Genomic DNA, 11,635 nt, shown 5'->3' on the forward strand with positions numbered 1-11,635 from the left:
CTGACAAAAGACAAAGGAGGAAAAACCCAACACCCAACCCCAACCAACCAATTTTCCCCTGCAACCGCTGCAACCGTGTCTGCCTGTCCCGCATCGGACTTGTCAGCCACAAACGAGCCTACAGCTGACGTGGACATTTACCCCTCCATAAATCTTCATCCGTGAAGCCAAGCCAAGAGAGAGAAGAATGAGAGATCTTATCTAATCTTACAAAAAACCTTGCAGGCTGAATGCAGGAAAGCGGTTTCCCCTGGTTATAGAGCGTGGAGCTAGGGACCGCAGTCTCAGAATTAAGGCCTCTTTGGACTGGGATGAAGAGCAATTCCTTCATTCAGAGCATGGTAATTCTTTGGAATTCTCTACTCTAGAAAGCTGTGTTAGCTTGGTCACTGAGTTTAAATTGAACAGTGAACTAGAGCTTTCTGGATGGTAAGAGAATCAAGATATACAGGGAAACTGCAGAAAATGACAATGGAAATGGGATATCAGATGCAAATAGCCAGATGGTACTTCCTCCCAAGTTATCTTAGTGTAACTTGGGAAATGATACTTGGGAAATTGGTACATATACATATGTAAAAGTTAACTTTTCTAGACTATTTTTTAATGTTATATTTATGGGGTCAACTATTAAATGGATAGTACTGTTACTGTCAGTAACAGGTCCAAATATCTATCAATGAATAAAGAACAAAAACACAATGAATTAAAGTATTAATAAGAAGTCAGTCCATCAAAACACGCGTCCTACCAAGTAACAAAAATAATGCATGCAGACACAGTGATTTAAAGTAAAAATCCACAAAGGGTTTGGGGGTGGGGAGCCAAAAAGAGTAGATGGGGGTTGAGTAGGGAAAGGTGTGAGGGGATAGGGTAAGGGATGGTGGTATGGGGGGTGGGGGGGAAAGAATGTGCCTGTGGGATCCAGCAGCAGAGGTATCCAAGGAGTCAGCGATGAGGAGGGAGAGGTTGGTAATGGAAATTGATGAGCGAGTCAGCGTTGACGTTGGAATGGGGACAGATGTGGGTATCTGCATCGATGAAGGCTTTGGGAGCTGCGGGCAACTCGGATGAGATGGGGAAATCTGCATCGAAGGTGTCAGAGACTCAGGCCTGCGGGTGGCCAGTGTCAAGGTGGGAGTTTGCGACTGAGGAGTCAGGAGCTGCGGTTAGCTAGGGCCAAGGCAAGAGTTAATGACTGAGGCATCAGGAATTCTAATCGCGGGTGGCCAGGGCTAAGGAGAGAGTTTGTGACCTAGGCGTTGGGAGTAAGGCATCGTAGCTCTTAGAATTATATTCCTACACTTGCTCGTTTATTTGTATCCATCACGTTCTAGAGACTAACTTCATGAAAATTGTTTAAAGCTCATAATTGCAGTCGGTTACCATTACTGGTACCTATCATAATGTGCACATGTCTGCAACTGTACACGTACTGTACCTGCTCAAGTCACAGAACCTTTAACTGCAATTTCTTATGTACAGGTACTTGCAATTGTTTTCTGTAAAGAACTTGGGATGACTTTGACATGGGATATATGGAAAATTCCAGATTTTCTAGTCAAAAATAGGGTATTCAATTTTACATAAGCGTCTTGTACATGTGAATATATTGTAATTAACAACATGGCTTTCAGCGCAGCAAAAGCTCTGCTTGTTCAGAAAATTGTGGAAATTTGGTATTTTATCTGCAGCCCTCAACTACCACTGGAAACATCCCATCAGATGCATCACTGTGTTGGACAGAAATGGCACTGCCAAGGCAGCAGAAGACTGCAGAAGGTTGCAACAGTGTCTCAGGCCTTCACATGCACACCCACCCTTCCATCTAAAACAGCCAGCATATTAAAAGATTCATCCTACCCCTTTTCACTCTCCTGTCAGGAGCAAGACTCAAGTGTGATATCATGCAAGGACACTTTCTTTCTCACCATTATCAGATTCATGAATGCCTTGCTACCAACCAACTGATCCCTTTCTCCCTGTCGTACTATGTGTGACAGATTATGTTGTGTTTGTTTTGTATATAGATATGTTTTTGGGAGATAAATTGGGGCAGGTTTTTTAGTGTAGGTCATACAAACACTTTAAAAACCGTTCTTATTTAAAATACTGGAGCTCTGCTAATGCTAGACATATTGGTCCCAGAGCCTTTGCAAAAACTTTGGAGAGTGCCCAAGAGACTTCACCAATGGATTTTTGTTTACAAAAAGGTATCAGATGAAAAAGTTTGTTGGAGCCGCAGTCTGTCTGGAGTGGTACTTGCTGTTCTAAGAGGGTCATTGTGGTTTTGCAAGCAGAGAGAGAATCAAACAAGTTTTTTCTGTGAGAGTGAGAGTGAGAGTGAGAGCTCAGTTCTGCAGTAGCAGTTGGGACTGGAACAGGACAAGCTGACAAGCTTGTGGCAAAACCCATTTGGAAGACTGCTTGTGAGTGCTTAGTTCAGCCTGATCAAAGCCCTAGTGGTTCATGCAAGAGGAGAGGACTGGCTGTCTAATGTTTCACTTGAAATAAGTCAAACAAAAAGGAACTCTGTGGTAACCTGAAAGAAAGAGGTTTTCATCTGGAGAACCCTGACGGGGCAAGTTTCTTCGGCAAGACACTGAAGTGACTGATTTAAAAAATGAATCCATTGTGGGTGTCCAGCGAACAACAAATCTCTCTCTGAAAACCGACAAGAACCTTCCTGAGTGATAACCATTTACCTTTCAAGCACCAAAGACTGGTGAACCTTATAAATGTTAAATTCTATGCACAGTCTAAGAATTGCCTGCAACTAGTGAACTTGGAGGAGTGAGAAGTGAGATGGGATTGTGAACCAAAGAACTTTTCTGAACTTAAACACACATTACATACATGTGCACTTAGAATTAGAATAGGGTTAATTTGGGTTAGTTAAGCCAATAGTGATAAGTTAAAGTGTGATTCTGTTTTCATGTTTAAAGCAACTTTTGTTGAAGTAACCATTTGTCTTGGTGAATATCTATTGCTGTTAGGTTTTGGGGTCCTCTGGGCTCGTAACATATTCGTGAGACCTCTAACATTGAAAACAACCTCGATCACTGCATTATGGTACATGTGACAATAAACTTGAACCCTCTTCTATTGCTTCATTGGCTGAACTCATTCCATAGTTTCACACCTTGATGAAGGACTCAAGGCTGAAACGTTGGTAATGTATCTTTACCTTTGCTACATAAAGGCACTGTTTGATCTGAGTTCCTCCAGCATTAGTGTTTTTCCCATAGCTTCACATTAATGTGTTCAATATTAGTTCTTTTTTTTATATAAAGGTGAGGCAGATATTTACATTTATAAGGCACATTGTAAGACACTTTATGCATCAACTGAACAGGCCTTGGAATGTGGTTGCAGAGAATGCCCAGTGTTCAGCATCAAAACTGGATCCAAGCTCTTATTGGTTTCTTTTTAAAGGGGATATTACATAAGGTAAGGCCTGGCATCGGTTAAACCTGAAGAGGAAAATGACTACTTGGAACTGAATGTTGTGATTATCTAGTTTGTATTGAGTAACTGAATCTCTAAAAGTTGATAAGTCTTGCAATATATTGTCACTCAGCCTTCATCCTGGTGCTTCTGAAAGATGACAGAGCAGATATGACACTGATTATTGCAAGGAATATTAAGCTGCCTTCTCCATCATCCTGATAACAGACTCTGAAGCTAAAGGCAGTAGTGGAGATGAGCAAACTGAGCCTCCACTTGCTTGAGCTAAATCCTTTGCAAAATGTAAACATATAAAGGCATCTCTACTCCATTCTCCCAATTCTTCCATTTTCATCACATCTGTTCCCATGACACCTTCCATTCCAGTTCATCCAAGATATCCTCCTTCAAATAAAGGTTGCTTCCTCCCCCACATCTCCTCGACTTCCCACACATTGGCCCTGGCCCCCTGTGCTCCTGGATGCCTCCCCATCCACTATATTATCCTCCACCATTTCCACAACCTAAAATGTGATCCCACCACCAGACACACCCACCCTTCTCTATCTTCCGATGGGAGTGCACCTTCCATAATTCGCTCATCCCTTCCCAATAAGTGCATCCTTGCTACGCTCCTGTCCATATCTCCTCCCTCATCACCATTCAGTCCTTGCAAGTGAAGCAACCCTTCAGTTGTGAATCTAAGGATCATCTGCTACCTTCAGTGGTTCCTTTGTTGCCTCCCCTACATCAGTCAATTCATTGACACCCTTGCAATAATGGGGACCACCCAGTGCCCAACCATTTCAATTCTATGCCCCGCTCCCATTCTGAAATGTCTGTCCATGGCTTCATGCATTGCCCAACTGAGACCATGTGCAAATTGGAGGAACCACACCTAATATTCCATCTGGGCACTCTCCAACCATTAACATTGACTTTTGCACCCACCTTTTGCCCCTCTCCTGTCTCCTCCTCTTTACCTATTTCTCGGTCTCCCTTCCTCCGGCTACCTATGCCTTTCCATTCAGATAGCTACCTCCCCATAACTTTCCAGCCTTTTACTTTTTTGCCCTCCTGCCTGTATCCACTTATGATCCCATGCTATGGGCCCATTACTTCTCCCCCTGTCACTCCCCCCCCCCACAGTTTATTTAGCCACCTGCCTACTTTTTGATCAAACCTGGATGAATCTGTTGGTTATGTATCTTTGCTACATAAAGAGTACTGTGTGACCACCCGAATTTCACCACTTGTTTTGTCTATTAAATTACAATCCCTGCATTTGTAGGCTTTCTTTGTTTTAACAAACATATTAGAGGCAGCTGTGAAAATAACCTGGAGAAATGAGATGATGTTGGAACAATTGATTTGTGGGCCAGTGAGTTTACAATCTTCAATTAAAGGTGTCTCATTTTATTGTACATTAATACAAAGCTTTCTGGAACACTTAGCAGATCAGACAGTAGCTGTGAAATTAGAAACCTAGTTGAGGTTTCATGTCCATAAACATTCAAGAAGACCAGTTGTTGTTGTGTGGAAGAAATGTACCCTCCCTGCTTGTCTGTAATGTTCATATGGGTGATTACATGTCTTCCCCGCCACATCACTTGCCAGTCAAGGTTGGAATCTGGCTAACCATTTGTGCACATCTTGCCAATGGCTAATTTAAATCACCTAAAGTCATTATTGGCTAGAAGCACTGATTAGCACTGCATATAACACCACCGCACAGCACATTCTTGCTCTCTGCCTCATGATCCAAGCTCAGGACACCACTCAATGCCAGGTCACTACTGTGGATATCACTAGAAGTGTCATGGGTAAGGTGTGAATTACACTGGAGTTGAGCCGCAGCATTGTGATAGATCAATATTTGCAGAGAGATGCACCCCCCCCCCCCCCCCATTGTCAGGGAACCGGGTGCGAGTAAGTGTCCCTGTTTGTAGAGTGTGAGTGGGTTGAGTATTGGTTTACCATTTGTTAGAGTCCAACCGAAGTCGGAGGTGAATGTCTATATGATCGCTTAAGTGAAATAGTGATTGACTACCATTTAACATTCTCGCCTATTTTTCATGTGTTAATAAAAGTTGCATTTGATTGTAACACATGTCCAGACTCGTCTCCCTGTGAAACCCCAAACCTGATACTCTTCCCAACGTGACATCAGTAGACCAGCAACGAGTAGTCCACTTGCCCGTACAATATGGAGAAATGTTTGAAATCCTACAGATTTTTAAGTTGGAGGGAATGTTGAGTTGGTGGAGACCAAAGGAAATGGTGGTAGTATTTCTGCTTGTTCCTGAGTGGTGGCGTTCTTGAGATGTGTGTGTTTGTGTCAATTCGGTGTAAAAATGAACATTACGCTGGCCTTCCTGGGAGTGAGAGTTTGCCCTGGCTAGTTATTGCCATTGCTCCATATGCTGAAAGCTATTCACTCAGAGCTTCCAATATTTCAACCCCTGAACCTCAGCTCCCAGGCAGTGCTTGGAGCACAAGGGGCTTTTGCATGATTTGTCTACTGCCATGCTCCTTTCACCATTGGACTAGTAGCCTACCTGCAGCACCGCCTCGTGAGTCAGTAAGGCATCACTTACACTTGCTAGGGATGTTGAGGAGGGCAAGGCTACTGTACCCCTCTCCTCCCCCCCCCTCTTGACAACATTTTACAAAAGCACAGCTGGCAATTATGCTTTGGGCTGCATTTTTGAGTGGAATGGTAGCTGCAAAGCATCAGACTAGAAGTCCATCCAGAGGATCATTGGAGCCTCCCTTTCCTCTACAGACACTGGGACAGCTATCTAAATAAGGCTAAAGGAATTATAGAAGCCTTTTTCATTCAGCACACAGTATCTTTAAGCCACTGCTATCAAGGAAAAGAAATGCAGAAGAATCAAAATCAAGACTGCCAGGCTGGGGAATAGATTCTCCCAGCAGACTGTGAGATTAATGAACAGTATCCTAGAACCGTAAAAGTCATCCCAAATATTTATATACTATATATTTTGGTGAACGTTGACTCCCCCTCCTCCCACCACCACCTTTTTCAGCCTCATTTTAAGGGTTTTATGGTATATCTGGTGTACAAGTCGATCCCCATTTTCTGGCTGCCTGAGGTGCTCTGTTGACCGGCATATAAATCAACCCACTCCCCCCCCCCCCCCAGCCAAAGATCGTGATGCCTGAGATAGGCCATTGACCAGCGTATACATCGACCCCCCCCCCCATAGATTGCATGGATAGATCTGCTTTGATGTTGGCTGGAGGTGATTGCTATTATGGAGGGTCCATTGATGCAACACGACTCATGACGAGAATATGAAGCGAGTTTCAAGTTGAAAGTGATAGATATGGCCAAAAACCCAACCACTTGCTCTATTGCAAGAAAAGTTGATATGCATGAGAAGTTGGTAAGAGATTGGAAGAAGAAAGAAGAGACTTTAAGAAAAATTCAAAAAAAGCAATGTTCTTTGAGGAAAGGAATCACTCGTTGGCCAGAGTTGGAAACTCACTTGCAGAATGGGTACGTGAACAGAGGAAAGATTCCTACATAGTCACCTGAAATAAAATAAGAACATTTGTACTTCAGTGGGCCAAGTTGCTCCCAGATCTCAGAGATAATTTTGAAGTTGGTGCAATTGTTTCACGAACAGGGAAAATTTGGTATTACACCAAAAAAAATGAAATATCTGAAGTTTTGAAAAGATTTAATTTCAGACCTAGTTTTATCTCTTGGATTAACTTGATGTCGCAAACTCCATCCACTGCTGTAATTATAAATAATCAAAAATCTTTACTTAGGTTATTTCAGGGAACTAGTCAAGGTTGTCCTCTTACCCCTTTATTATTTAATTTAGCTTTGGAACCCCTAGCTTCAGAACTTCAGTGACATTTGGGGAATTAATAGAGGAGATGGATGTTGTTTTAGCAGTACATTTGGGATCATTGTCTTACTGTTGGATGAAGCACCATCCAATGAGTTTGGAAGCACTTGCTCGAACCTTAGCAGGTAAGATGTTTCTATACACCTCAGAATTCACTTTTTTTCTGCCATCAGCAGTTCCATCGTGAATGAAGATAAGTGCACCAATACCTGTACCGGCCATACATGACCAGCCCATAACACCCCCACCATTATGTTTTACAGATGGTGTGGTATGCTTTGGATATTGGGCAGTTCCTTTATGCCTCCACACTTTGCTCTTCAATCTAATACAGGTTCATCTTGGTCTCATCTGTCCACGAGATCGATTTCCAGAATTCTGCAGGCTTTCGGCAAACTGTAATATGACCGTCCTGTATCTGTGGCTAACTAGTAGTTTTCATCTTGCAGAGTAGCCTCTGTCTTTCTTTTCATGAAGTCTTCTGCAGACAGTAGTAATTGACACATCCACACCAGTACGCTCTTTCTTCTTAATTATGTTCCAAACAATTGATTAAAGCTTGGGCAATGTCTCTCACTGTTTTATGTTTGTTTTTCAACCTCTTTTGACTTTCTTTGGCACAACTCTGGTCCTCATGTTGAAAAATGGCAACTACAGACTCCAAAGGTGATTAAAACCACAGAAGCAAGCCTTGCTCTCTTATACCTGCACCAATGAAGCAATTAAACAAACTTGAGTAATTACAAACACCTGTGAAACCAAATGTTTCCAACAGTAGGGCGCCCTAAAATGTATAAAAAGTGCTGTAATTTCTACATGGTCAAGTCAAAATGTATACAAATAACCTTTAATAAAATCTGGAATGTGCACTTTAATCACAAATTTAAAACTGTGGAGCACAGAGGCAAATAAAAGAAAAAAAATCTATCTTTGTCCTAAACATTATGGAGGGCACTGTACATTGAACAATTACATAGGCCCAAAGTCCCTACTTATTGCAGCTGAGTAGCTATTTATAAAGAAACCCTGCCATAGTATCCTAATTGAATTAAACTAAAAGTTGACAATAAATACATAAGAGAGAAAATAAATATTCACAGTAATCCTTGTGACAAAAGTGTTTTGCCATAGTCTAATAGCTATTGGAAAGAAACCGGAGGAGATCGTTTTCAGGGTTCGGCACCCTCTGCCCTCGGGCCGCAGTGAGAAGAGATGGTAACCAGGTTAATGATGGTCCTTTATAACGTTGGGAGCTCACATAAATGCCTGCAATCAATAGGAGGCAAGAGCCTGTGATGGGCCTGTCTTTGTTTATTACCTTCTGCCATTCCTGGGCCCTTGTATTTCCAAACCAGCATCCAGATGTTTGGTCGATCATCGGATGATGTGACAAATTTCCTCAGATTCCTGAGAAAGTTGAGGTGCTGGCATGCCTTCTTCACATTCCTGTGATGTACTGACTCGCACCATATGGTTTCCAACACTAGTTCTAGATCCCCCTCACTACTCCTTCACTATACTCCTACACCCCTCCCCACTCCACCCCCATCTCCCCCTCCCTGCCCTCTGCTTCTCCCCTACCCCCAACCCTCAGACTCCTCTCTTCCCCCTCTCTCTAGCTACCCTTCCTAACCCCCCTCCCTCCCTGACCTCCTCCACTTCCCCACATCTGGGTCATGCTCCCGTGCTCACATGACTGTCCATTGACCACCCATGGACTGGAGGAACAACACATTATTTTCCATCTGGGCACTTCCAGCCAGGCTTCATTGCTTTCCATTAAACATGCTTGCCTTTTCTTCCCCCTCCCCCATTTCCTGCCTTTCGAGTTTTTTCACCTACACAGCCCTCCCTTCCCCCCTCCCTCCTTTCTCCACCAATCATCTCCTGCCCTGCCAACACCTCCCCCTCCCACTTTTTTGGTTCTGAAGCTCGCTGGCATTTTCTCATACTTTGACCAGAAATGTCAGTAAAGTATCTCTGCCATAAAGGACACTGCTTGATCTGCTGAGTTTTTCCAGCATTTTGTATTTTTACTGCAACCACAGTGTCCACAGAATTTGTGTTTTACTTCTGGCTCACTAAAAGGTCTTCTGAGGACCTGACTCTTCCCTCCTTCTTGTAAATTCAATACAAACAGGGTGTGAGATCCCTTGGCCTCTCATTACGCAAATCATCGATAAGCACCTGGTCTTGGTGATGTTGATGGCAAGGTCGTTCGTCTGCCACCAACCAACCAGATTTTCAATCTCGATCCTGTATCATGACTCATTACTTCCAGTTATAGGGTTAATAACAGTGTCAGTATCAATGAGTGTATAGATTGAGTTGGAGCGGAATTTAGCTGTACAGTTATGGAATGCAGTAGGCATTGATTGGGTTCTTTTGTGTGGTTTGTCAGCTTAGAAACGCTATCCTCACAATGATGTAGGGGGCCATCAGCCCATCGAGTTAATGCATGTTCCCTGGTGCAGTTAATTCTTGGGAGAGGATAAGAAAGAAAAATATTCTTTACTCTTGAAGAATGAAAGATAAATATGGAAGCAATTTGAATTAGTATAAGTGGCTCAATTGGAAAGGAATGTCTTCCAACTTTAATAGCAGGAAACAAATGAATTTCATTCTTCTTGTAAGTTCATTGAGTTTGAGAAATGTTGATTTCCATCTCAAATACAAATCTATTGATTATTTGAAAGCATTCCTCCTGACAGTGTAACGATTTTCAATCTTGAGGCCAAAGTTGAGAGATCATTCAGTGAAAATTGTGCAGTACTCAATTCTATTCATAACTACTCAGCAAATGGAGTGGCCTATACTTATGAGTAGCAAGACCTGGAAAACATTCAGTGGTCTGTCGATAAATGCCAAGTAACATTTGCAGCACAAATATGCAGGAAATAACAATTCTCCAATGAGACCCGCTAAACAGCGACCCAAAATATTCAATGGGATTGTCATTGCCGTGACCTAGCCACATGAGCACTGCAGTTCAAAGAGCAGGTCAGAGGCTGAGTATCTTGGGATGAGTGACTCACCACCTGACACCCCAATGTCCTTCCAACATCCAGCAGTCAGAGTGATGGAATGCAGTCTATCTGTTTGGATGTGACCAACACCAACAACAGCCAAGAAGCTGGACATTATCCAAGACACACCAGCTTGCTTGATAGGCACCCCCTCAACCTCCAAAAGTGTTCCCTCCCACCATCACTTACTCACCAGTGAGTATCACTGACCAAGGCAATGTAGTTCAAGTGAGGTTTGATTGAATGGACAGTTCAGTGCAAAGAATAGTCGGCAAATCTACTCATCTTTGCAACAGTTTATGAATGCCGACCAATGCAATTTCAGACCAATGATACATAGTGTGGATCTTTTGCATAATCTCAGTATGAAAGGTAGAATTTAAATGCAAATAACTACAACATCACAATATCTAAAATTGTTTACACAGTGGTTATCTACAAACTCCATCTGCAGCCTCTCCAGTGAGAGATGATTTTTTTTTGGATAAATATATATTTAAATGGTGTGTTGTGAATACAGTGTACTCTTGTTGAAACCAATCATTAGGTAAAACAAGATGTGGACCTTAGTATGTTTACCAGAATTGGACTGCACATTGAATCAATACATAGAGCTCTGCCCCAAAGCTGCACTGACTCACCTGTCAGCCTGTCTTCAGGTTCTGTCTGTACACTCTGCACATTCTCCCTGTCAACAGCGTGAGTTTTCTCTGTATGCCCCAGTTTCCATTCACTTTCCAAGGACACACAGGTTGGTAGATACATTATGGCTCAGTAAATTTCCCTGAGGGTGTGTAGCAAAAAAATTAACTGGACATTGATAAGCAAGTGCCAGAGAGCATAAGGTGGGAGGAAACATTTTTTTAATTTTTTATTTTTCACACAATAAACCATACTGACCAAAATACATACAGACATTTTTCTCTTGAATATATAGTCATTTCTCCCCTTTTTCCCCCCTCCCTCCCTCTCCCCCCTTCCCATTTATTCAAAGTTCAATCTATAAGATACATTAAATCCGTTAAACAATGTCGTCACTTAATAAAATAAACAAGAAATTTTTATCTTTTACTTTTATATACTGAGTCAGTTCATTTCGTTGTCTTCTCCTTCTGTCATTTTAGGTGGTGGAGGTTCATGGTAGGATTTCTCTATTGTATTTCATGTATGGTTCCCATATTTGTTCGAATATTGTGATGTTATTTCTTAAATTATATGTTATTTTTTCTAATGGAATACATTTATTTATTTCTATGTACCATTGTTGTATTCTCAAGT

The sequence above is a fragment of the Narcine bancroftii genome, chromosome 3 (genome assembly GCF_036971445.1).
Source record: "Narcine bancroftii isolate sNarBan1 chromosome 3, sNarBan1.hap1, whole genome shotgun sequence".
NCBI classification, from domain to species: domain Eukaryota; kingdom Metazoa; phylum Chordata; class Chondrichthyes; order Torpediniformes; family Narcinidae; genus Narcine; species Narcine bancroftii.